General features: G+C 43.9%; 1 protein-coding gene across 3 annotated transcripts in view; it reads right to left on the reverse strand.

The window, feature by feature from the left end:
- The window catches only part of FSTL4 (follistatin like 4), a 351,120-nt gene that overhangs the window by 306,792 nt on the left and 18,435 nt on the right, over positions 1-25,893 (reverse strand). The window contains exon 1 of one of the 3 annotated variants that reach the window (XM_083798913.1): positions 24,887-24,901. The exons of the other annotated variants lie outside the window; for them this stretch is intronic. The gene's annotated coding sequence lies outside the window, so the exon portion shown is untranslated. Of the gene's footprint in view, positions 1-24,886; positions 24,902-25,893 lie in introns of those variants that run through there. 3 annotated transcript variants of the gene reach the window in all.

Consider the following 25,893-nt stretch of genomic DNA (forward strand, 5'->3'; position numbering starts at 1 on the left):
ATCACAGAAATGGATAAGAGCGCGTGCTTTCTAAACCTGCATTTTAAAGTTAATTGATGTTAAACAAAACAAAGCGCTGCCAGTTGCCTTCGGTAAAGATTTCAGGCATCAGACTATCCCAGAACCTTCTCCGGCTCCACTGGCACCTGCCAGGCCTACAAACCACCCAGAAGTCCTGTCCTCAAAGGCGTTCTTCCTTGGAACGAGACAGGACAAGGACTGTGAGCTGCAGCAAGCCCTTGCCAGACGCACCCACCAGGAGGGAGCCTCCCGCCCGTTCCACTCGGCGTTGCACGTCCACCACCCCAGCAAAAGCATTAAAGGCTACAGCAACACACGCCGACCAGGAGAGCGTGTCCCCCCTGAGAGAGAGCTCTGTCTGCTTGAATTAAGGTTCACTCCATAGCTAGGTCGTGTTTCGTTTTATTACAAAGGCTTGAAGCCAGGCACAGAATAAAATCTTTCAGTAAGCATGCTTCCTGTCCTCCAAGTGATAAGATGTTCCTGGTACTTTATGGAGTATGATTTTTTGCATTAAATAAAAAGTAGCAGCAATGAACTCAAGGCATTATTTAAGTATTATTGCTGTGGGGGTGAGCTGTATTTTGTTTTAATGACTTGAGCTAGGTAGAAAAAAAGTGAATTAACTGCTTCCCATGCAACTTTTTGCTAGAGGCTACTTGTTTCTAGATGTGAGTTGAAGCACAGTCTCTCTCCTGTGTCAATCTTTGAAAACAAAAGCAGAGTAGGAAACAAGAAATAAAGTTAAATAATAATAGTAAAAGACCCCAGGACTTTGTTTCTACCCTTACCAATAGCTGCAGCACCTAAAAAACATAACCCAAAGCCACAGTTCCTCTCTTCCACCTGATCAGGATCAGGTATCAGTTACAAAGGACACTTTAAATACAAAACACATTAAAACTAAACATCAAATGCTGATCCAATTAAAATGCCACTGACAAAAGCAATTAATTAGAAAACCAATCTAAAATTATGAAACAAGTTTTTATTTTATTACCAGATCCAAGCAGACTACCATTTAAAGTGAATCTATTGGAGGAATAAGTTGGAATCCCAGGTAAAACAAAAATATCAGTCACTAAAACGCCAAAATCAAAAATCAAAATGCAACGTTTGAACTTTTTGACAAAAAGTATTTTTTGTTGCACGTAAACATTTCTCAATAATATTTGCAATTTCTAAACGTTCAGTGAATTTTGAGATGTCGGTATTCTACAGAACAGAAATGTCACTTTTCAACAGGTGCTAACAAATAAGAAAAATCTGTACGTACACAGCCCGGTGTTAAGACTGATGGTCATTTTTACCAGGTTTGCTGTGCTGCTGCTCTTGTTTTTCATACCTCTTTTTAGTGAAGATTTACATTCACAGCATCCTGCATCTCTGCAGTACTGAAAATACAAATACAGCTGGACCAACAAACAATTTTTCACACCCAGGCCCCTGGATCCAGAAGGTCACCATTTCAGATGCACACCGAAACCTCTTGTGGCAGTGGATGCATTTAGTTCGTGTTCTCGGTTCCTTACAGGAGACATGAATAGAAATGTTCAATGAGCCAGATCATGACATTAGTGTACACGACCCTTGCTTTTCTCTTCCACCCTCTTGGCAGCTATAGGAATAATTTTCCTCCCGTTCCAGGCTACTGGACAGCTCAGAGGCACGAGGAGTAGGACAGCAGCGTGCTTCCATGTTAACAACACAGCCGAGCAAACTCTGCTCTATCGTCTCTCTTTTTCCAGAGGACCACAAATACCTGAAGCCCCATCTTTGAGGCCTGATCGTGATACACACACTCACAAACAGAAATTGCCAAGGTCCCCCTAATACTCGTTCATTAGCCCTAGCAATTAGCTGCAGTCCACCAAATATCCCATAGCTTCCCAGCCTGGGAAGTCATCACAGCCCCGGAGAGCTGTTCAGAGATTTCCCAATCCCAACAAATCAGAAACGTTCCAAGGACAAGGAACCTAAAATAGCAGTTTGTAGCCCATGGGCTTGAAGCAACCTAGGCTGGGAAAAATCCCTGGCCGGGCCATTGAGGAAGCCAGTAGTTTTATAGGAGGTGAAACTAACTGTATTCTGCAAAAACACCTCCTCTTTCTCTTCATTAAATCTGCCATAGCTACAGAAACATAGAAAGCAGACAGGAAAGATTATGCCTGCTTACACACGTCGGTTTAACGTGGTGTCCTCTAGTTCAGGGTGGGATGTGCTCTTGCTGGATAGCCCACAGGTAAATAACCAAGGTTTTGTTTTGTTTTGCTGTGCAATTAAAAATAATAATAAATCGGTAAAATGAAAAAAAAAATCTACACTCACTGCGCGGAGCAGGCAGCAACATCTGTACAGAGCATATGAAGGTGAAATAGTTGTCTTCCATAAACTGAAAATTACATTGATCTCCATTGACAGGTTTTATTCATTAGGCATCCGGGAATAGCCTCTGCTGATCCCGATGCAGAGCTAAATCCTTGAATTTCAGCAGGCTCTATCATATTGACAAAAAATCACACGCCTAACCTTAGATCTCCAGAGGTACAATTATTAACCTCGGGGACAACTTTTAAAGAGCAGCTCAGTGCACGGAAACCAGCAGCTTTCGGGCTGTAATGAAGTGCTGAACAGAAACTGACATCCTTGGGCCGGAGCCCAACGGGACGGGCAAAGCCCCCACCCCAGCAAAGGGCTCGGCTCCTGCACAGAGTCCTGCGAGGGCTTAAAAGGAAATTTCTTCAATACTGCCTCGGATTGCTGCCGGCCCCACTGATCCAGACCTCTGTGGGCACTGTAAGCCCTTTCCATTAGGCTAATACAGCCTCTATGTGGGCACATGCAAGGCCTGCATTTATCCACCTGTACAAGGGACAGGAGATCCGTCCTGCCCCAAATCCGAGTGCTCCAGAGCAGTGCTTCAGGGCAGAACTGGCTTAATAATAATAAATGAGGATTTCTGTAATGATTTTCACATGAAGTGATGCCAGGAGTGGCTCCCGTACGGCAGAAGGTGCTCAGTGATGGGGGAAAGAAACCTGGAGCAGAAAAGGCTCCTTCCTTGGTTATTTTTGGCTGTTTACTGGTCTCATAGTTCTGGAGGTTGAGACCTACCTACGCCTCTCTTTTCTTGGGAACACACTAGGGTTGGGGAGGAATGGATTTAGCTTCCTCCTGATTAAAACTGATTAAAATTCCTGACTAAAGATATTCACTCTTCAAGGTTTCTGTTAGCTTGTTGGCTAGGGACTGGTCAGAGGCGACTTGCTGCGATCTGAGCCCTTGCACGGAGCTGTTGGGACAGACAGAAGGGAGCCCAAGAGGGTCAGGGAAGCCCAGGAGAGGGCTGGGGAATGCCTTATTTCAGCTGTCTGCAGCACAGCAAATGCAGCTCCCAAAGACGCCTGCCCTCTCACCACCGGATAATGTCACATAGCGAATTACCACCAGCCCAAGGTAACGAATACAGCTCCATTAAGGTGACACCAATCCCCAGCTCTTCCAGTCTGGTATCCTGAGCCCAGCCGCTTACTGAGCACAGATCTGTTACCGTTCACAGCACCCTACACCGCCTCGTGGATTTTTTTTGCTCTCCTTTCTTTATATTGCTTTCCGCCCTCCTTCCTTCTCGTGCTTTCCCCAGTGCCAACGACAGAAGCTGGGGCAGCACCGGTGAGACCAGCTGCCTCTGCCTGCATCGGTGCCACATTGCTGCCTTAACTTCACTCCACGCCGGGCAGCATTACTGAAATGTATTTCTGTATATTATTCCCTACCCATCCAGCTTTATCGCCATGCACTGAGCCATAGTGAGCAAGCAGGGTTAAACTGAGCAGATAAACAATAGTCAAAAAATACCAGCATCGTCCTCACCCCCCTCAAACCGCTACAGCTCTTATTCGCTGCTCATCAAGGGAGGGAGGCAGTTGGAGTCTTCTTTTAGTTGCTAAGCCATCAAAAAAAATCAAATATCATTTTAACACATTTTTAGATGATTACTCATCTCTTTAAACATAAACCTAGCCCAACGATAAATATGCTAACATACACATTAAAATTGCACAGTGCAATTTTCTCATTATGTGCAGCAAACATAATTCATACAATGATTGGAGACTAACTATTAGAGCAAATTATTTATTTAATTCTAAACAGTGCTGTAAGTAAAAGGAGACCCCACTCTTTAAATAACCTGGGAACATAATTACTTCAAACACAACCCATGGGATCTATTCCATCATCCTTTCGCGACCTCAGAAAAGATAATGCAAAGAAAATGGACTGTGTGTTTTTCCACCGAAATAGAGCCATCCCGTTCCTTTCCACTTTCCTTCACCTAACTCCACTGAGAAAAAACACTCAAACGGCTCAAGATACTGAATAATAATCCAACAGAGTGCCAGCTCGTCCTGCCTCAGGATACAGGCCAGGGTACGCGGCAGCGCCCTGCGGCCTGCTTCTGGGCCCACCCGTCATGGTGCTGGCGGGCAGGAGAGGGGCTGACCAAGTGCTCTGATCCACTGGCTTTCTAGTGCCTGTTGCTCTTCCATCCAAAAACGACGTTATTCCAAGAGAACCTGAACTAGAACAATCCCAGCCATGAACCGGGAGGAAAGCAGGAGCCTCTCAGCGTTTCCAGAGGCCTTACAAAGCGCACCTGGCCAGCTCCCGCAGGGGCAGGACCCTCCCTGACACCCACAGAAGTACAAGTTACGCTGAGAAACTTGGGATTTCTTTTGTCACAGCTGCCAGCCAACTTCCAGAGGAAACTTCTGCTCCCAGGACGGAGCTGTGCTCAGTGCCGCGGAGCCCTGCAGCACTGGATGGTGCCGACAGCTCCACAAATCTCCCGGCCTGATCCTGCAAGGCTTTCGGTATTTTTAGCTCCCTTCAGAGGGGAGTACCTGGAAGCTGCTCACCACCTGGCGAGTGACAACGCTGGCGGCTGCGCTTGTACGGGAGGAGAGACAAAGGGAATTAAACAGATTTTAAGGCTCAAAGTCTAACAAACAGCAGCTCCCATTTGCAGCAGAGCGGTGATGCTTCGCCTCACAGTGCCCGCGGTGCTGAGCACAGGGGACCCCGACCGACCCACGGGCACAGCACCACAGAGCCTGGGCAAGGAGATCTCATGCAGCAGGCTGGCTCCCCTTCGTTGATTTGGTTGTTTCCATTTATCAGGTTAATTAAGGGTTGAAATTTGATTTTAATTTCAATTTCATGTTTTAATTTTCAAGAACTATCAGATTTCCCTTACATTCGGAATGTAAAATAAGATTCTTGATTAAAACAGGACGGCATGAATAAAAGACAAATAAAGAATAGCCAGGAGTATGCTCGTACTCTTAGAATTAAAAGACAAAAAAACTATTAAATATATGGGCAAAGCAAAAGTTCAAACAGAGGAGGAAGATTAGAAGGAAGATGAGTCTATATTCCCTGATCTAGTGACTAGCTGAGGAGATTTTCAATACAAGGACACACAAAGGAGAATTACAGGCTAAATATCTTGTTCAAAAGGACACCTACAATGGTGCTTTAGGTAGAAAAGCTAGCTACAAGGAAACCAAACATCATTGCACATTTTAAAAGGTACCAAGGGACATCTCCAGTGTGGGAAACCTAAACCAAAGGTTTAGGTTTGGGCTCGGTAGTCAGAACAAATTAGCTGTGAACAGACATGGCTGTTGTCGTCTCACCGTAAAAACAATTGCGGCTCAGCAGCAGGCGTGGGAGAGGGGGAGCGAGGTGGGAGCCTTGCAGCTGGAAGCCCAGCTGCTCAGGGACCTCCGCACAAGATGCTCGGCGTAAAACCAGAGAGGGAAGTTAAACTGCACGGCCCCAAACCGAGGACTTCGAGATGGCTTCACGAACGTCAGCGGGGAAACTACAGGAAGGAACTCTGGCAGCCCAAGGGAGGCAGGAAAAAATACGGGCGTGCAGTTAAGACTTACGCATTGCTTTTAAATGACCAAGGCCTGGTTGCTGCTGTGCTGCAGTATTCCACTGTACGTGCGGGGAAGGCATTGATTTGCTCTGTCCATCAGCTCTGCCTCAGTAAAATGGAGTCGATAACATTTTCTTCTCCCACACGCTGCCTGTCTCACCTAGATGTCAGCCCAATCTCATGCCCTACTGTCCACCTGTACAGTAGCTACCCTGCTTTCTGAGCAACGGACACGTGGAATAAGGTACTACCTGAAGGGGTACAAACTTTAAATATTAACATTGGAAATTATTTTCTACCACGGACAGAGCCTGGTTGTCAGCAATATTCCCCACTGGGGCCAGTTTGAAATGCTGTTTGTGTGCGCCTGGAAAATCTCCACCTGAGCACATGGCTACAAAGATAGCCTGCAGAATGTGATGGCATATGTGTTTAAGGAGATGGAGCATCAATTCCTGAAGAAGTAGCTGAGAAAAAAATAAAATAAAATCTTACCTTTAAACTCCTCAGTCTTGGGGCATGATGTTTTCCAAAGGGGCTTCAACTCAGCTCCCTAACGTGCATGTACAAAACTGCTCACTTGTGCACACTAAATTGGATTTGGGTGTATTAGATGCAATTTGCAGAACAGAATTTTGAGTTTACTTTGGAAGATTTCAGTTTGAAAGAGACAGACAGGAAAGAAGTCCAGGCAAAGGGTGGTTTTTTAATGCATTAGTGCCTGCAGCAGTTTTTGTTTCGATACAGAAGAAAAGCAAACTAGCACAGCTCATTGATGCAGAAGCGTATAGGTAAATGTCAGTGCAAATATAACACAAATCTCCCCTAATATCATTCAACGTGGGAAAAAAAAATACTGTGGTTTCTTGGCTTTTAAATTCATACAGCTCTGTGATTTTGTGCTGATATTTGACTCGGGGAAATTAAGAGAGAAGACAGATGCTTTCAGAGAGGGCTAATAGAGTCACCGTGGACAATGCAGGGAGATGCTGCCAAAACCATAATAGACACAGATCATTTAAAATTGGATAGGATCACTTAAGACTCCAGACAACACATACCAAAGACAGCTCAATGTTTGCCAAGTAAACAAAATAATGATAGATTGAGCGTGTCAGCATAAGCCAGGTGGAAATGCGGTTTAAGGGGGGTGATGACAGATCTGTCCAGAGAAACAACTGTTTTCTTCAGAGGTTTGCTTTTGTTGCTGGCAGTTTTAGCGCTGCACAGGGCAGGTAAAGGCAAACGGGCACGGAAAGGGGAAGGAAGCAGCCGGGGGTGGGAGGCGGAGGGGGGGGTGCAGGCTGCTGGCAGGCTGCAGGGGCTTCCAGGGCACTTAGAGCAGCGAGGAGCTCCTGCCTTCCAAGGAACTGCCTCTTTCCAAAATTACAGGTTCTACCAAAATCGCCCACAAACCAAGAAGAAGGAAGATTGCAATAATCATCGGATCCTCCGAGAAACATCATGGGAATAATAAACCACAAAAAGCACGGGGCTTGAAGTGAGCTCAAACATCACTCTGCTGTTTAGCTTTGTGCCTGTGGACTACATAAACAAAAATGTTATTTCATGCCTCGACTTACATTTTGGGCACGTCGCTTTTTCTTACAGCTTGATAAACATTAAAAGAAGTTAAAAGGAAGAGTAGTTCACCCATCCCTTCAGTGACCATCAGTCAGCGATGCCTGACAGTACCCAGACCCACACTGCAAAGCCCCCTTCGGTAACACCCCTCTCTCCAGAGATCATGAAGCTCCCCCGGTATTTGCCTTCCTTCCTTACACCTCTTCACTTTTGGAAGTCAGCTCACCTCACAGATGGACTTGTCCTAACAGGGTCTGTCTCCATCTCAACTACTCCCGCGATTAATTTCCCACCCAGAGAGCTTGGCTGAGAACAAGTCGCTCGCAGCACCGCCAAGAGTCACCTCTGGGTTTACGTCCCTCCTTGAGGCGCACACAGATGTCCTGGGGGCCGCGGCCACCACAAACCCCGCTGGAGGGAGGAGGCCACAGCTCAGAAGCCTTACTCGGGGCAGACCTCATTGGGGTGAAACCGTTATATCCTCCAAACCCTTTTTATTCCCTTTCGAAATGATGAAGAGCAAAAAAAGCACCTTCCATGACAACTTATCCCTTCAAAATCTTTTAAACCAGAAGCAGCTTCTCAAGGAAGATCATCTGAGCTGGCTAAAAGACAGCTTCAGAACTGGTAAATTAAACAACATTACAACTCTAGATGTACAATTTCTTTCAGAATTAAGTCAGTCTATTTAATTAAGCTTAATTCACTTTCAAGGAAAATATTTTTTCAAGTAGCAATGACTGATATAAAATGCAATTTCCCATCAAAGATGAAATATAATTACTTAATATAGACAAAAAGAAAGGAGCAGCGTAACTCCCTTCTAATGGCAGCTGTCATTGAATCAAACCTCATAGCCGGAAAAACCTTAGAAAAATATAACATAATAATAAATATTTAAATTAAATTATCCATTCAGAGTTGGACTCTCGCATGCCATGTTTATTTCAGATATTTTATATAAACGTTTCCAAGCTTTGCCAGGAGTTTCCTGTGTAATCTTTCTGTCTGCCACTCGTACAGCTGACACTTCCCTTCCAGGTGGCAGGACAGGGAAAAAATAATCAGGTCTTACCATGTTTCACATGCACGAATGGCTGAAATTCCCATTTGTTACTCTGCTCTGAACAGAATACTCTAATGGGAGGAAAATCGGAATTTGTCATAGCAAATCAGCCCGCACTCTAGCAGCAGCTTCCCTCGGGGTGAAATGCTGGCCACACCGAAGGCAATGGCAGAGCTCCCATCAGCGTCAGCAGAGCCAGGATTTCAGCTGCTATATCCCAAACTCGAAGCTCTAAACCCCACAGAATGACCTGGGCTTATGAAACTTGAATTATTGTTATTTATTTTTAATGCTTATACTCCTGTCATTTCTTCAATAGATGTTGATTCAAAACCTGAATTTTCTAACTAATGGCCTACTTACCCCCTATGTTTATTTATATAAACATAAATCCTCTATTTTCCCATTCAAAGTGCGCTTATTTTTTCCAGTAACAGCTTCTCCAATATCTCTTTGTGAAATTAACAATCCAGTAAAGAGAAAATGGGCGAATATTATTGTGAAAGTAACTTCCATCTCTCAACAGAAAATCTGAATCAATTTGATGTTTCACCTCGAGCAAAGAGAGAAGTTTCATCTCGTGACATATGGCCAAGCACCTCCAACACCGCTGGGAGCACGCGTTCTCACATGACAAACCTGCATAATGGGCTCTGAAAGAGAGCAAACACACGTCTAAATCAGGGAAATCACAGCTCCTGACCTGGAAGAAGACAGCCAGTTCCAATAACTCAGTAACCCCTACGGATATCCTCTGCCCTCGGGGAGAAACCAGGAGACATCCCTGGCTTTGGGGCACGATGCGCTCTCGGTGAAGTTCAGAGCAGAGCAAGTCCCGTGCAAGAAGACCAGACCGATCTGTGGGAAACAGGGGGTGTGGGACAGCCGGACTCACGCGATGAGCGCTTTTTTGTGACCAGCAGGAAATCTCTGATTTATTTTAATGAATAAGATACGTCCATCACTGCTCTCCCAGCGTGGCAATGAAGTGCGTCCAGCGCACCTTTTGTGTCCATACCTCATCTGAAGATTTCACAGCGAGATGCGAGCATCACTCCAACCTCCCAACTTAAAGTCAGACCCAATTTACAGGCAAATGGGGGCACAGACATATACGCCATGGCTCGCCAAGGCATTATGCACCCAAAATAAATTAATTACCAAGGAGACATCCCCATCCGGCCAGGGGAACGATGGCCACGGGGGCTGGTGCTCACGGCAGCGGTGGCACTGTCCCCTGGCACGTGGCCGCCTGTTTGCCAGGCCGGGCCCTGCAGCACCGACGGCCTTTCCTGGCACTTAGCTGTGACCGAATCATTTTATCTGCTGCTTAAGGGATAATTGTTTGTGCTGGGGAAAAAATCATGTCTTTCCCTGCCACAAGAGCCACAGGGGCGAAGCAAGGTGCACGGTTAAGATATCCTTTAATTCTTGTAAACCGAATCCACATAAAGCTAAATCTAATAACCTTGCAATGAAAATCTGATCTTTGCCATTTTACTTCAAGGAGGAGTCCTGAAGATGAAAAGGGCAGCGCTTTCTAATTTCCTCCAAAGCTACAAATGTGGCAAGTGTAAGCTTTGGCTTGGGGGGGCTCATACTTTTTTTTTTTTTTAATTTATTTATTAATCTATCCTATATATAAACTCCTGCTATAAATGCGTAAATATAGAACAATTCTTTCAATCTTAACACTAAAAGCAGAAATATTTCCATATTCCGAGCCTATTTTCATCAGTGCTGCCCTAATTCTCCTCTCGAGGTATACTGAGTCCTGCTATTGCAACAGCCAGGGCCAAACCTGGAAAAATTGAGAGCTCCACAATCACCTTTCTGAGCAGTATAATCTCCATAATCGTGTCAGGTTAAACATAGGGAAAATTCTATCACAAATACTTGTGTCAAATCCCACCCCTATTTATAAACACAAAAAATAAAAAATTGCCCAAAAGAACATAAGACAGTGGGAGTTTGCCTAAACCAAACAAAACAAAATCTGAGTGAAGACCTCGGTGTTTGAGCTGCCAGCAGACACTTTAATTTCAAAACAGTGTAAAACACTTACGGGAGCCAGGATTTCATCCACAGGAGAATATTAAAAAATTTTCCTTTTATTATTATGCCTGTCTGTATTGTGTTTAAAATCCACGTAGGGATTCCCACAGCTTGTTAGCTGGCTTTAAAAGTTGCATTAATAAATCCTATAAACTAATTATGTAGTGACAAAGTTAATTACATTAAATGAGATAGTATATTTCTCTACAAATATGATAAAGAATTTATAAAGAGATATACTCCTGTCTGGGAGCCCGAAAATACCACACAGCCAGCAACCCAAATCTAGCTGTAATGCACGATTAAATCAGGGATAAGAAAACCACAGCCAGGCAAGAGTTCACAAGGAAATATTAAACTGAATTATTTACACAGCAAAATAATGAATGAAAGCAGGGCACCGAGCCCTCCACACGGCCAGCATTTTAACTTCCAGCCAAAGGTGGGGATCGGAGCCTAAACCTCCATTATTTTTTTTTAATAGGCAAGGACAAGTATATGACCCCGTGTAATAAGAACCATTTTTTCCATTGGTCTTATAATCAGACCGTGAACTTTGGCTCCCATCAAGTGGAGGCGATGGGTTGTGTGCCAAGCAAAGAGAGCCGCTTTGGAGCCGCAGGTAACTTATTGGTCCCATCCTACCCTGCACGCACCACCTAACCCCAGAATCACCCTCTTGGGCCTGCTTCTCTGCTAGGAACATATTACTTCTGCCATACAGCAAGTCCCTCTTCTCCCACATGGAGGTTTTCGGTTGTGTTTTTTGGTTTTGGCAACGGTTTTGTTGAAATACTTCAGCTAAAGAACCAGCAGCAAGCAATGGCACAAAGCAGCTCCATGGTGCAGGGCTGTTTTACCCCCTCTTTGCCGAACCCAGTCGTCTGGCCCTAAATTTAACAGAGAAGCTAGTCCTGGCAGAGCTACTGTCACCATCAAATCCTCCTTCCAGCCTATGCTAAAGGTGATATAAGAAAAAAAAAAGTCATCTTGGGAAGCTGGGGCAAGGCTCACACTGTTTTGGGCAGAGGAGGAAGCAACAGCGCCTTGCTCTGCTCAGCACCACTGGGGAAGGGCAGGGGCAACATCAGAGGCACTCATCCGAGGGCAAAGCTGGAAACGTTTGCTGCAGGTGGGCCGAGTCTCTCAGCCAGACACTCTGCACGACTGGAACTCCAAATTTAAAAACACAAGCATGACAAAAAGCAGGGTGTTGGAAATAGAAACCCGAACTTAAGCTCTTAAATCTGTAATTCAGCTCATAAATAAGTAAGTAGATTTGAAGAGTGCCGAGTATCCAATTAATAGGAGCTAGCAGGGGCTTAGCACTTGATAAAATCAGGTCTTCTCTTTAAGAGCCTAGGCACAGATTTAGGAGACTGATTTTGGCTTCTATTTCTGAAAAAGTACTGGCTCAGAAGACTTTCATGTCATGCTCTACTTGTACGGGATTATTCATAAAATAAATGCCAGAATTCAAGGTCTGTAATCCTGTACTCCAGTACTGACGTAAGAACACCTATGTAGCCGAGAGGCAGATGGAGTAGTAACTGAGATGGTGACAATATTGTGAATTGTGGACCACCAGGCCCCCATGCCAGTCCCTCAGGCACTGATACCAGCAGCAGTGGTGGCCCTTGGGCAGCATCATCCCCTCTGCAACTCTCCTCCAAAAAGTGTTGTCCAGGGCAATTGCTCATTAGCCTTCCTTTTCTGGATATGCAAAAAAAATGTCGATATAAAGTAATTAAAAAATCACTCAGCTCTTTGGGATGTGAGCAAAGACTCTTTCCAAGCACACACCTGGTAAATCAGGCTTGAGCTCAGCCACCTGAGCGGGCAAAACCAGAAAAACGCATGAAATGAAAATGCTGACAAACTTCTTCCTCCAGCAGTATGAACGAGGCTGCTATAATGATAGAAAACTATTGATTGTCAGCTAGTGTCTCGTTCAATTGATCAGGTCCTGCAAATCTCAGATAACACTCGCGTCATTAGGAGCCGCATTGTGCTCGCTGCTGCTGGGACTGATGGCCTTTGATTGTCTGCTGGTACAAGTGTTGGGGAGCTTCGCTATTGACTTGCAGATAAAAACGTTCCGGTACCTTGAGACCTGTCAGTGGAATTCTTTGGACAATAGCATTGTACTTTAACGGTAGGTCATTTGCTAATTAAGTTAATTTGCAAAGAACTTTTTTGGGGAAGAGCTGTTAAGCGATGAAATGAGTCGGATACCATGGCGGGCTCGCCCTGGAGAAGGCAAGGAGCCCTGGTCTGTTAAGGTACAAGTGTCACACCGATACGCCACCCAGCAGGTGGCAAGACCTACTGAAGGACCAGGTCAACGAGCTCTCCCAGAGCTAACAGCTCCTTCAGCAGAGCTGCACATTTCTAAATTTCAGGCTAAATTTACACTTAGCTGATCGGTGTACCAAAACCACTTTAAAATTTGGAGTAATGATGCAGGTGCTTCTCAAGAAGAGGCCTCCAGCCGTAAGGTCAGACCACCAGAACTGCTATAAAGAAGCTGCACGGTGCTGCACACTGGTGTGCACTTTCTTTACAAGCCCTTCCTATGCCTGTTTATACATCACCCATCTCATCAAAAAGCCTTATCAAATCTACGTCCCAAAGCCCGTACATCCAATTATTTTCTTATTCAGGTTCTGTTGCCTTTACATAAAAACAACTCTCTTCTGAAGGCCACTGACCACGCTAGTCTACAATACTTACTCATTTCTACCACTTCGGAATGATTAAATTAGGTCTTATTAGCTGGTAACATTTTCTCCCAGTCTCTCACGGTGTGATTAGCACGGTACAATTGCAGGAGTACCTGCGACGCATTCAGTCCGGCTGCAGCTCTACGCAGAGGCGAGGCACAAGGTCAGGGCTTGCTGGGAAGTCACCCAACAGCAGCCTCGGTTCACAAAGCCGAGCCTCCATTTCAAATGCAAGCCCTTTCAGTACACTGCAGTTATAACACAGACGGGAATTATTTTCATCATCTTATAATAAGCTTTGGATAATAGCTGTGGATTATATCCCTTGTTAGAAAAATTATTATTATTATTATTTTTAATTTAACCAGTTCGTGACTTATTCCATTGCTGTAACACACAAAACCTTCAATGAGGGGCCAGATCCCGAGGTGGAGCTGCTGCCTGGTGGTAATAAGTCCTACTCACACCAAGTAAATCTCTTCAAACAAACTCATATATCCAAGAAGTCTAGGATAAAGACTTTAAACCAACCTGAAGACAATGTTTTTCACTCAGTAGCAACCAAACTAGAAGACAAATCTCTAAAGCATGAAAATACATTGCAGCATCATTACAGTATTGAAGAACTTGAGGTTTTAAAAGAGAAGCTGACGTGTGTAGATGACCTTTGTCAGGTTGCCAAAAATGCCTTTCTGAAATATATACTTTCATGTTACAACGTGGGTTTCTTTATGTGACAAACGCACTTTATATACAATGAGATGTAAGTCCTGAGCGTACAGGGGAGGTCAATGCAAAGGAGGCCCGGTGACCTGAGAAAGGGCTCTCCCCAGGAGCAGACACGTTCGGGGGTACCGCACATCCCCGGGTTAGGACGCCCCTTCCCCAGTGCAGATCAAGTGAACTATTTTAAAACCGCAGGCCAAAGCACATATCCTTTGCCTGAATGGAAAGCAAAGAACCAAAGACACAAGTCTTGTGATGAAGCCTGACTTCACTGGGAGTTGAAACTAGATGATCTTTAAGGTCCCTTCCAACCCAAGCCATTCTGTGATTCATTAATGGCAGAGACCCTCTCTCTGCCCTTCACGAGCTATTTTCTTCGTAAAGAAGAACCAGCTTCCATTTTCCCACTTCAGCAAAAGGAAATTTGGGTCACGCAAAGCAGCTCTTGTTACTCCATTTAAACTACAAGAGTAGAAAACCAAATTATGCTTTCTGGTAGACATTGTGCTTTTAGCTTTACCAGCTTATGGCAGCTCTTGAGCACAGGTTTGCTTAGAGAAAACACAATATGGCCAGGGTGTGGGGAAATTCAGTAGCATACACTTGTTCCTGAATTTGTCGATTATAATCCATGAAGATTTCTGATATCTCTAAGCAAATACAGTACATTGGAGAAAGCAAAAATATTTCTGAATAACATTTAATTCATGGAAAAGTGACGGATCTGTCACAACATTTAGTAAGGCTAGTATATCCACCTAGTTTCTAAACCTATATAATACAGCTTCCCCTATAAAATAAGAGTGCAAATTATTCAATTTTTTTTATATGTCTGTTCTGACTTTTTATTGATGACATTGTTTTTTACATTAGTGCTGTTAAAGGCTTGGCAGGGTTTTGTCATAAAGACCAAGTGGTCCCTGTCAGCTTTGTCTGAGGTTTTGTTCCGGATTTGGGTCGATTACAACCAGTCAGCTCCGACTAAAACAATGGCAATGCCCCTAATGTTCAGGGTATTTAATATCACCCTGGGGCAGGCCCTCTGGTGACAGGAGGAAAAGAGGGCTCATCCTAATACTGTCTGAACTTAAAACGAGCAACATCAGTAAAGAGAATCACAGAATGGTTTGGGTTGGAAGGGACCTCAAAGATCATCTAATTCCAACCCCCCCCTGCTGTGGGCAGGGAGAAAACCACCCCAGGATGAGATCCTGCCTCTCTCCATTGTCCTCCTCATCCCCAACTTGACAACCTTTAATATATTATTAAAGACTGATGATATTTGTGTCTATTTTTGTCTTTATTTAAGGTGAATTACTTCAATTTCACTTGTTCCCCTCTCTCTGGAGAGGAATTGGCCATAAATGGATGACTTTTGGACTCATGCTTTGTAGAAACATTTTCAGAATCCCAGTGGATGTTTCAGATGGTAAAACAAAAGTGATGGTTCAAACTGAAAAGCCCTCAAATAGAGGAGGGCTCACCATCCAATGTTTCAAAGTCTTGAACCTTTAAAGGCAAAAGGAACATTTAATTCAAAGACCCTGGGGAGCATTTTCTTTTTTTTTTAATATTGCTGAAGTGTCCTACTACCTCTAACAATAAAAATATCCAGAATATAAAGGCAGTTAAAAACCCCCCTTCTGTTAGCAAAATCCACAAAAAGATCCTTAACTGTAGGTTCCTGCTTTTCTTGTAAAACAGACATTTCTTTCCAGATACCCCCCACCCCTTCGCTTACACGACCTTTGCAAAAGTTTAACAAATTGCAAGGAATGGAAAGCTTCAGAAAACCACTTTGCTTCTCTGAAGTTAGGAATATCGATTAAAACTAAGAATACGTTATTTTCCCCTCCTTTTAGAGACTTTAGAAAAAAAGGAAAATATTTAGCTGTTGCATTTCTGACAAATATTTGCGCCAAGTTTAGTCCTACAGTAAGTGTGCAATGAATTTTACACAACGCAGAGAAACCTAAAGCAAAGATATCAAATTTTGATGAATTTATGCATTTACTTCATTTTCTTGGGCTTCAGTCAAGAAGTGCTGAAGCCCAGGCAGTGGATTACATGCAGACTGCTGTAACCAAAGGGGCATCTTCACCGCTCAGAAAGACTTCTTAAATCCCGTCAGCAACAAGAGCTATGGACTAGCAAGAGCTAAGAAGTCCTTCTGAAAGAGGGACATCGCAGAGCGGGGTATGCTTGCCTTCAGACCGCATTCTCTTCAAAGAGCTTTTCCCACATCTGCTTGCTGACCTTAGTGCCAACCAGGACTTCTCCTAGAGAAAGGGAAGGCTCACGGCCAGGCCTGCTGCAAGACGACAGCAGATCAGGAAACCATTTCTGGCAAAAACGGTGTCTGCGATAAACAGCATGCATACCTGACAGAAATTATATACGAAGGAACAAAAGCTTTGCTGTTTATTTCCAGCTAGCTGTGCTTTGAGCGCATTCCCTGGAAGAAGTCCTTATCCATAAAGCCCTTTAGAGTTTAACCGGGTATGCTCTGTGATATTCCAGCTGTCAAACCAGATCTCCATCAACTTTTTCTTCTTTACTCTTGACCTGAGTTTCTCTTAGAAGACTGTTTTAAATTAGATCCCATGAGAAATACGACAGTAAGTTCTTAGTTTCATGATGGTTATAGAAGTTGCCATTGTTTTTTCCATCATTATAGCAATGTTTGAGGCACTGAGGGAGAGGAACCATTTGTTAGTTCTCCTGTTGTCGGCTTTTTGCTCTCACACACACAAAAAAATAAAACAGAGGCGGAATTTTATTGACGTCCTTAACAAATAGCGTGCCACTTTCTTCAGTGAGAATTAATTTATTCTATTACACTAAGACATCATTGCGCATTTGGAACCCGACTCCGCACCCAGCTGCACCGATTTTGTGCCACGGAGATATCACTTCCCCGTGTCACAGAGGAAAGAAGTGGTGCTCGGGACTGCCTTCAGAGATTACATCCTTCTGTACAATAATTCTGAGGACAAGTCATTAGCTTGTGTCATGCAGGGAGAAAACGAGGGAGGAGGAAGCTTTTGTTCCATAATGCTGTATTTCAGTCATTTAGTTTTATTGGGTTTGTGCAGCTAGACATGAAAGATGTAACTTCAGGCTTGCAATTGCTCAGGATATACAGGCATTAAGCAAGAAATGAGAGTAGAAAAAAACACAAATCTGCAGGAGAGGGACCAGAACTTAGCATCTGCATTTTTCAGGCTCCTAAAGACACAGACAAGCACTCAGAGAGTCCCAGGCCTAATTATTTTTCTCTGTCCCAAAAGAGAACAACATTATTACATTGAAATCTTCTCTCTCCCCACCCTAGCCCCCCAGATTACTCCGAGCAATAGGGTTCTACACGCAAGTAATCAGATGTCCTTACAAAGGTTCTTTTTGCCGGTCCTTCCGTGCTACCCAAGTTGTACTGCAGACACACGCTGAGTTTTGTGCTAGCATATAGAGGCGTTTTCATGTGCTTTATGGAGTTTGGCACAACAGAGAGGAAAACATCCAGATTCAGCAGCGGAAAGCCAGCCTGATGCAGGATAAATTTATCTTGCCCATTTCTTCATCTATTTTGCCCATTTCTTCATCGCCCCAAACTCTCACTCTTGGTCAGCTTACGGTATGGGGTAATTTCATCCAGTTTGCAGACCTGCCACTCTTACTGGGACACTTAACTCCTGGCTAGATAACTGGGCCAGTAAGGCATAACATTATGAGCACGATATTTTGAAGCAATAAAAACACCACCATTTCCCAGTTATCCCAGCAAGAAACTGTTTACAGAACTGATATAAATACAAAGAGTGCCCAAAGCAGCCTTGTGCTGTTATCAGCTGTAGCTACTGCAGGGGCTCATCAACACTCAACAAACAGGACGCATCTTTTAGCCTAAAAACACCGAGTACACAGACGCCAGCAGAAGCAAACTGCACCAATCTTACCACAAATAATCTTGCCACAGTACAGGCACAGCAATTAATGCATCCAGCCTTCAGGGTGATTTCTGTGTTGGCCTCATTCATACGTATTACTGTACATTAAACATTCATTTGTAAGATGAAAAATGTACCCTCCTTTCAGCAGCAAAAATAAACTCTTGTTTATTCCAGCTATTTTGGGAAAGCTCTCCAGCATGCCCAGAAAATCCTACAACAGTGATTAGGATTTCCACATATCACAGGGTTTTGTACCTGCAGAGGAATCTTTTAAAAGACTTTGGGTGCTAAAGCAAGATTCAGAACAATGCAGCCAGCAGGCATCGTAACATTTTGTCAGGAATAAAATATACAATACTGCTTTTGATACAAGACTTTTTTTTCCCAGTGGTTTTCTCCACTAGTATTTTGGGCATTAAGGATTGCCTTTTGCAAAGATACCACGGTAGATAAGGCCAAATAAAACGTATGCCTTATTTTTGAGTGGAAAAAATAGCTTTGATCCCTTAAACTGACCAATCCCCCTAGCGAAATAAATCTACCAGCGTAAGTAAGGCTTTGCATGAGGCTCATGCAAGATCCACTCCCAAAGCCAGCCAGCGAGATGTGAGTAAGGTACAGGTATACCTCCCCTAATAATCCGGAAAACATTTACGTTTGAAAAGGGTCAGTGGTGCTCTACATTAGTTTCCCACTTAGCTTTCTGTGATCACAATTTAAAGGCAGTGTTGACCATTGACTAAAACCAATTTAAACAACACGGGAGTGGGAGTTCTGCATACAAGTAAATGTAATAGCTTTCCCTCATCATTATGGGAGAGCGGTTATGGGCAAAGACAACAGCACTAACAGATTCATTCGTTCGTTCAGAAACCACCCCAGACCTTTCAAGCATGCAATTAAAACTGTTGTCACTTTATATGGAGCAAAGAACTAGTGTTTTACCGTCTAGTCACCAAGGTGTGACACATCTCATTTGACTGATTATGGTACTGAAATCCACAAAACAATCAAGATTCATGAATATTTTCATGACTATTGAACGGATATCTGAATTGAATTACATTGTGAGCAACGACAAAGTCACCCAGTTAATAAGTGGAAGTACTTATTACTTGATCAGGTGTAAGAGAAAAAACAAAGGCAGCTTTAACCACAGAAATGCGAGATTGGAAAGAATCTCCTGGGTCACTTTGTACCCTAAGAGATATCCCATCGTGTGGGTGTAACATCATCTTAAACGCCTTGTCTGTCACCCTCCCAGTTCCTTGCGAGGGGGTCCTAGAACCACGCTGCTCCTTGCTCCTGTTAATTTAAGGCTCATTTGTACTCTGCTCTCACCACAATGTCAACTTTTAGCTTAAAAAGTTCGTTCCTTTTAGCGTTTACCTCTTTGATACGTTACATAAAGAAACCTTACCAAAACTTCATTTTGCTAGGCCAAACAAGCCAGGGGTTGTTTGGTTTTTAGTTTCTTCCTGTAGGATGCTTTCTCCCCCATTATCAGACTCTAAACTTTGGTCTGCATTTTTTCCAGCGTGAATCCATCTATTTTGGCTACAAGGGATCGGTGCTGCATCCAGTGCTCTCACTGATAATTTCCACAAAGACATTAATGCTCCCGTATAAATGCAAGAAGTCTTACAGTACATTTGGTTTTTACACAGCCATACTACTTCAGTGGTTCGTAATCACCCTGTGATCAAACACCACACCAGAGTTTTTCTCCTCATTAGACATTTCTAGCTGATGAGTTTCCACATTATAACGCCAAACTACGCTACACGTCTCTGAACCAATAATCAGTCTCACTTTGCCGTTCCTTTCAGGTTTCCTACATTTCCCCAGAAAAGGTAAGCATGTCTAGAGCCCTTACACACAATTGTTTTTCTGCAGGGGAGGGATGTCAGGGGAGGGCAGGTTTTATACCCCTGCCCCAGAGCTGCTCCAAGCCCCTCTCACAAGCTCCTCGCTCTGTCACATTGCCTTCTCAAGCTTCCATTTCTCAAACGAAATATTTGCAAGAGGTTTCATCTTGTTTAGTATTCCATTTAATTCGGATGGTGTTATTCCTATCACTTGACTAAAGCTTATTTTATTGGAGAAATCTACAAAGACAGGAAAGCACCCCTTCCTATGCGCTCAAGGAATGGTGGATAAGAAATCCACGAGCTGTTACATTAAGGAATAAACTCCATGCTCTATTACCGTTGTATAAGCTTCTGACATAATCTGCAAAGTTAACTCTCTCCATCACACCACCATTCCTAATAACCATCATTATAAGGAGCCATACTCCCATTTCCAAGATTTTTAAGAATTGCCTCTGAAGAGGTTTTTCACTGTGCCAATAACCATAACCCTTTATTGATACAGACCATGCATCTGAATAATATTTGCTGTCCAAAGGGCCAGATTATTTCTGGTGGCATTAAGGTGCTTAACGATGCAAAGAGGCATTTTTGAGAAACCCACACGCATAAACTGATTAGGTGCTTAAGTCTCATTAAAATCAATAGGAGCTAAAAGCCTAACCATCCTGCTTATGTGCTTTTGAAGGATTCGTGTGGCACTAACACAAAACCTTGAAAAACTAGACTGAAATATCATTTGGGATGTGAAAAGTTTGGAAGGATTTTAGAGGTTTCCCAGCGTGATACCTATTGATTCAGCTCCAAACGGTGACGGACTACTTGCTACTCCTAGCTTTGACGTCTGCCCACCCACCTTTATGGGACGGTGTGCCGGAACCGGAGCCCTCGAGGAGAGCACTGCAGCGCAGAGGAAGCCCTGGCTCTATCGCCAGCAGCCACTGCTGGCTGCATCCTCCAGCAGCTCATCCCTCGGCCTCGCTCATAACCCAGTGCCAAGCAGAAAGCAGGCGCTCGCAGCCCTCGTAACAACCCCCAGCTCTGATGAGTATAACGGGACAAAGGGATTTTGTTTGCTGATGTGATCACGTTGATGTCCAGGCAACGCTACTGAACAGCAGGCACGGAAAGGAGAAATGGCCAGATGCATGCTTACAGGCACACAGAGACGCCTCACGTTGAGTTCTGTACTCCAGAACATATATGATACTTACCAGATTAAACAGAAGGAACGCAGCACTGCTGACAGCTTTTCTCAAATACTGCGAGTGAATTTACCGGGTTCAATTCAGGCAAATGCTTTTAAACGCAGGCAGTCACTCAGGCAGCAGAAAGGGAACAGAGGAACAAACCGTGCCTTGATCTGCTCTCCGAGCAGTGTAGCAAAGCAACAATTTAGCCTGAAAATACATCTCTCTGTCAATAGGGGAACACACAGAACAGAAGGCTCCAGGTTAACAGGTGAGGATTTTTCCAGTGCGGAGAAAGAAGTCTCTGGCAGGAAGGGGGGATCGTTTTGGCAGCAAAAGAAATGAGGAAGGGACACCTGCAACATGACTTAGATATTATCAAATTGTTATTGGCACCAAGCAAGGCCAGTTTAAAAGCCAACCCATAAATACTCTTTCAACTACTTTCTGTCATTTACCTGAGTAGCCCCAACCTGAGTACCTGAAGTGACTTAGCTGCAAAGAAAGGAAGCTGAAGCCTTTTTGTGGACAAATGTCAGCTCACTGGCAGCTGTATAACTGGAAACTAATACCTCTACGCTGCAGCACAGATGTAGCTAGCTTCTGCAAAGACATGCTGATATATTCATGGCTGGGTTTACTTATAAATGAATTTACTTCTCTCAGGCATAGGGACATTACTTTATGGTCTATTTTGCACTGACCATAAAGGCTTCCTAATAGATGTCTGGAGCTGCTGGATATTACTGTGATATAAATAATAATATATCATTTTCAATGTAAACAGAGTCATTCCACATTGAAGTACCGTTTCAAGTGTGTTTGAGATGCAACTCTATTATAGTTCACACTTGAGTAGCCTACCCTTGAGGTAACAGAGACATAGATATGAGCTGTGACATTTAAATTAGCAAGAAACATCAAATACAAATGAAAAAAACCTCATTGGTGGTTGTTGCTGGAAGCTGATAGCCCAGCAGCACTTGCATGAGGCTTTATGTTCTGGGCAAACTTTTGTGATTTAGCTTAGAAACCTGACACTGAAACCCTGCAATAATTAACATTTTAATACCTTTCCTTAGAGTTGCTTTCTGTAGACCATTTCCTATACTGCTGGAAGGTCATCACAGACAAAAATTACCCCAAACCGGGGTAAGTTCCTCTATCTAGGAGCTGTTCTGGTATCTCCTTTCACACCGAGTGCCCTTAAGGATAGATCCATCCCCAGGCACTGACATGGTCAGTAGGCTGCATCTCAGAGCATCGCTGCCTGGCGGACCCAACCTGCACGCCTGGAGGCTTTTTGGTGCCCAAAAGCCATCCTCTTTGCCCTCCCCTCACCCATCCTGCCCTGAGCAGAGCAGGCTTCGTGTGCACGCCGTGTTGTAGCGTTGCAGTACAACTTTCCAGCCCCTTTTGTACTTATCCTGTAAACGTTTGCTTATGGTAATGTTACGTGCAACTGGCTCTCTACCCACAAGGCTTGTTGTTGCTATAAATGAAAACTGAATAGGTTTAACATGACTTCTGGTTAATTATTTTTCTCCTCGTTATCTTCTATATGCTTACAAATACGCTGTTCAATTGCTGCACTGCAGGCAGTGTGAGTCAACACACGGAGTTAAATAAAATTTAACAACAGCAGAGATAATTGAACACCATATAGATATATCACACATATAACTATATAAAAACTATGGCATATACATGCATATGCACTCATACGCCCAGAACACACGTTGGCTTAAGAAGCCTAATAGCAGGGCTTCCCACTGTCTTGTCTGATATTTGTCATCTTGAATTAAATTTAAGATACAGATTATGTCAGCCTAGGCCGTCTGGAAACCTCCTGTCCCTGGAACGGTGTGATCCAGCCCTGCTCTGCCAGCTCAGCGTGTTTCACCTGCTGCAAGCCCTGTCACTCAGGTAGGGAATTCAACCTGGTCGCTAGGAGCAGATTCCTCTTGCTCTCCTTTTTGACACACAGATCTAAACTGAAATGCTCAGCTGAGGCCTTTGTCAGCACCAAAACGATGTTGTGAACTTTATGACTGAGACCAGGGGGGAGTGTTTCTGCGAAGCCAGTCCAGTCCCAGAGCCCAGAGACGCTGCAGTGAGTAGGAAGCTGGAGCGTCCTCTGCTCCCAGGGGCCGATTTTCCAATGGATGGATGGACAGGGAAGGAACCAGGCAGGCATATCCTCCTCTTTGAAGAATCCTAAATTTGTTCATCATTGACCCAAGAACACCGCTCTGAAGGGCAGTCACAGCCAATTAGACACGCAGTAGGTGAAAGAGGTGAACCAGAACACAGCAAGGTACACTCTCTTACCAGGTCAGCATCCCACCTATTTATAGGTGTGCTGTCGGTAGCACACTCCCTAGGTGCCTGGCGAAGCCTCAAAGAGCTTGGCATGGACGATGACAGCCACGATCAAACCCTAATTCCCAGCTAAGCCTGTGTCCCACCGCCATAACCACAAGGAAGTTTCAACTCTGTGTTTTTCCACTGCATTAATCAGGAACATTTTTCTCGCTCATATCAGTTTGCGAGTTTTCTTTCAACTACTCTCCCTATGCATCATTTTAAAACTGCTGGTTAGAGATACACACAACTTATCACTGTCAGCTCCGTACGCTTATAGCAGCTCTGACATTTCCACAGATTTTAAAAAATTTGAGTCAGGACAAAATTTGGCAGGTCCACTAATAAGTAATATTGTTTTTCTCTGAAAAGGCCCAATTCTAATCAACCCATGGCAATGTAGTGATTTTTGCATCAATTTGTCCTTGGCAAAAGCTGTCTTTTTCTAAGAGTAAAATCCTTCAGCTTCACCAGGAGAAAAAAGTTGCTTTTCAACACTCGGTCCCTCCTTTCTGTCCATTTGCATTTTAGCCTTATAGCTCTAATGGGGAGCAAAACACCACATTAAATCACAAGAAACACGGAGGAGGGATTTGCTTGTAGGTAACCGATTCATAAAGGTGATCTCTGGACTCAGCAGAGTCTCTGCTCTCCTCTTTCACTTAAACCTGGCCCAGAGGTGGTGGTGGCGGCCACTTCCTTGCACAACGGGGTTTTGTTCCTGGGACTTGGAGCTGACACAAGGAATTTGTATCAGAAGATCCCCAGATAAAAGAAGTCATGCGAAACCTACCGAAAAAAAGCGGAGGGGAGGAAGGGCATGGCAGCAGGACACCGCGGTTCGGAAGAGCCCGGACCTATCTTTATAGCGAATGGTATCTGTAAGATTGATAAACGTACGACAGGCTGGAGGAGGGAAAGAGGGCAAAGTCATTGCGCTGAAAAACTAGGCCTGGCAACAATAAAAAATACTATAAAATAGTTAAAAACCTAATAGCTCACTAGAGCTTTTTGCCAGAGCAAGTCCTCTATGGCCAATAGCTCTCCAAAGGCATTAGAAAATGAAAGGAGTTTTAATGCCTCCCTACATTTCTTTTCTTTCTGGTTTTACAAGGGGTGATGTGGCAATCTAATTATATTGTGTTGTGAGCTGGTATTATGTCCTGCAAGCAGAGGGAAGGAGCTTTTTTATAGTTCCATTATGCAATTGTTGCTACTTTTTACCCTTGTTTCAGCTTTGGTGCAATAATTCTGTGTTGTAGCCTACATTAATTTCTTTCCTTTTTTTTTTCTTTTAACCATTCATTGTTTCACAGAAATAAAACACCCTGAAAACAAAAGCACTTTGCACAGACAGTGACCGAACCAGGCTGTTCCTTCACGCCTCACCTTCTCAAACAGTGCGCAAGCCCCAGGGGAATCTGCAGCAAGGTGGTAGGAACATTTTCAGGACATTTTCTCCCCATCTTAATGTTAAAAAGAAAAAAAAATAAATAAAGGTTACGTAAGTGATCAGAGCAGTCTCCACCTGAACTAAGTACACCAACAGCCCTAGGAACTTACCAGGCGAACGCTGACGGATGAAGCGGCCATGGCTCAGACCCCATTCTTTTTAAATAAAACCCTCACCCTTTGTCCTTTTCAATTATGTATCATCGTGTATCTACAACAGCTTCTGCTGTCGCTGTGATTTAAAGATAAGGTTGATTTTAAAAGACCGTTTGTTTCCCGTGCTGACACAGCTAGCCCAGCTGATAAACAAGCGCCGGGTTTCAGACCCCCTGGATTTCCTTCCTCCTTCCCCAGCGCTGTCACCTGAATCTCTCGCTAATCGTTTCAAGGCTATTCGGAGGGTAGTCCTTGCATAATTTTTAGCTTAGCATAAAAAACTGCCTAATTATTATTCATTTGGCTTGGCAGCTATTACACACCGAAGTGACCTCTGCTTCTCTGTTAATTATAAATAGTTTTGTCTATGGGATAAAGTGAAGTGAATTAGCTCGGTTTTAAGCTCCTATCAATAATTTAAACAGCTATTTCAATCAACCAAAATTAAAAATAATAAAAAATAAGCTACGGAGAAAAGGCCAACTTCCAAGCGTAAAGCACCAACAATTTGTTGATTTAGCCGGGAGGGCAGAATTTAATAGCAACGTAAACGCAGAATAGGTTTTATTTTCCCCGTGCGTTGGCTGCGGAGCAGAAACAGTTTCAAGGTCTGGTCCCCCCTCAGCGTGGCAGCCCATTAGGTGCAGCTGCCGGAGACGTCTGCCCGACCCGATTACCATCAAAGCCAAGCAGAGACAACGGTGCCGCCAGCCCGGCCGCGGCACCCTTCCCTCTGCGCTCAGCCGCTGCCAAGCCCTTGGACGTCTGCTATGCCACGCTTAAAAGCG

Source organism: Anser anser, assembly GCF_964211835.1.
Source record: "Anser anser genome assembly, chromosome: 14".
Lineage (NCBI taxonomy): Eukaryota > Metazoa > Chordata > Aves > Anseriformes > Anatidae > Anser > Anser anser.